Below are 2,142 nucleotides of genomic sequence, written 5' to 3' on the forward strand. Positions count from 1 at the left end.
ACCCTTTGAGTGAGTTGCCATCAAGGACAACACCTGTGCCAAACTTGTGTCATAATGCCAACACAGAGCCTATGAGTTCACATACAAATCAACATGCATCCAACTCTATTGAGACATTTAGAAATAACTCTGTATATATATTAATGTAAAAGACATATTACACTCGAGACTCCTCGGTCTCGCTCACACACAAACAGGCCTAATTTCCTATTATTGGCCTACTCCTCTGCCCATAGGCTTACATATGTTTATATAGAAACTGGGATTGGATTACTGATCCCATCCTTTCCTTGAATCACTCAAATAAAACCCTAAAGCTTGCTACATGCATACATATGTGGCAAACTTTATCTATTCCATCTTTTCCCTCTGTTTTAAAGTAGAAAGTCTCCTTATCAACTCAATGGTCCATATTTACTCTAATTAATTCCTAAAAGCTCTCTCTTGCTCCTAGAGAATTGGCTTTGACTTCTACCACTCATGTTATCATTTATTTATTTTGAGAGCATTTACATATTCTCCCATTATCTAATTAAATCATACTTAAAAGCCTAAATATTGCATTAACTTGATAATTAGGAAAACATTTCCCTAAAATGCATGACCCCCTATGTCTACTATTTACACTGATTTTCCTTAGCGTGAATGCTCTTGCATCAGACTCCCAAAGTAGAAAATATTCATGATCTCTTGATCATGTGTCTTCTGGTTTTGGTCTTCCTGGATCCCACACTTTGTTCTGTAACTGTCCAGATGCTTTATTCCTTTGCTACTGCTGCACTTCTGCTGTCTTTTACTCTATTTTCTTCTTCCTGTCAATCAGGTTCAACTTATGATTGATCTTGCTTGCTATTGTTACCATTTTCCTCCATTTGAATTGCTTCATCATCTGCTTCCATATTTCTTCAATTTCTATATCCAGCATATCTTTGGGCTGGTCCATTTTTTTCTTCTTACTTATGTCTTCTTCTCTTTGTTTCAGGTTGTTGTTGTTGTCTTCTATGCTAACTTTTCTTTTACTTGCTTCATTCTTTGGTTTACTTGCTCTTGCTTTACTTGCTGCCATTTTTGTTGCCTCCCTATCATCCTTACCCTCTTTCATGATTGAATCATGACTGTTCAACATTTTCTCCAACAATTTAACATCTTTGTTCCATGGATTGAATTCTTCCATGAAGTCTTCTTCTTTCATCTTTACTTGGCTGCTCACCAGTGCCAAATCTCCTCCATCAATTGCAACAAAACCTGCATTCACAAAACATTTGTTAAAATTAAAAGCATAAGGTTTTTGTGCCTTATCCCCCTTTGGCAACAACTCAGTTTGCTACTCTGTTTATTTCCTTTCTGTCAGCACATCAGTATGCTGATTCGAATTCTCAAAAGAATTCTTGAAACTATCCATTAGTCTCTTTTCCACACCATTTGTCCTAATGATGTCTTCCTGCCCTTGCCCACTATAGTGAACTTCTTCCTTTGCAGTATCAATTAGCTGAACTTCCATATCCATCTTCTTTTCTTTATGATTGTCATTCATGGCAATTATTTGGTCTTCCCTTTTCAGTGGTCTATACTGAACATCTATTCTCTGTTTTTCTAACTCCCTTCTCTAAAAATCTAATTTTCTATATAACTCAATAACTTCAATTGGAGTAGATTTTGGAAATTTTACACAATTCTCCATACCTTCCTTTGTTATGGATAGATCATCAGATGTCCTTTCTATTTTTGCTAAGTCTTTCCCGTAGAATTCTTCTTCTTTAACATCTTTCAGTAGATGTTCTTCTTCTTCACTGACTGTCTCAACAGCTCCCATGGCTATTTCAACCGTGCCCATCATCATAGTGAATTGATGCTCCTTTACTATGTTTTCAATTAACATAGTCTCTTCTTCTTCAGTACATTTTGCCTTGCTATCTCTCTGTAACTCTTCTCCCATAGTTATTCTTGTCTCATCATCTTCAAACCATCTCTATCCTTCCCTAATGACATTCATTGGATCACTTCTTTGGGAAAACATTTCTTCAGTCTTCATTGAAATAAGACTGTCATCTTCCTCCTCTAAGACAGTTTTATCATTCTTTTGCCTACCCTCAGTCTTGATCTAAACAGATTTTAGATTTTGTTCCTTCTCTCTGACAAACT

Source organism: Pinus tabuliformis, chromosome X (genome assembly GCF_031772625.1).
Source record: "Pinus tabuliformis cultivar Carrire ecotype Pingquan chromosome X, CPIR1, whole genome shotgun sequence".
In the NCBI taxonomy this organism is placed as follows: domain Eukaryota; kingdom Viridiplantae; phylum Streptophyta; class Pinopsida; order Pinales; family Pinaceae; genus Pinus; species Pinus tabuliformis.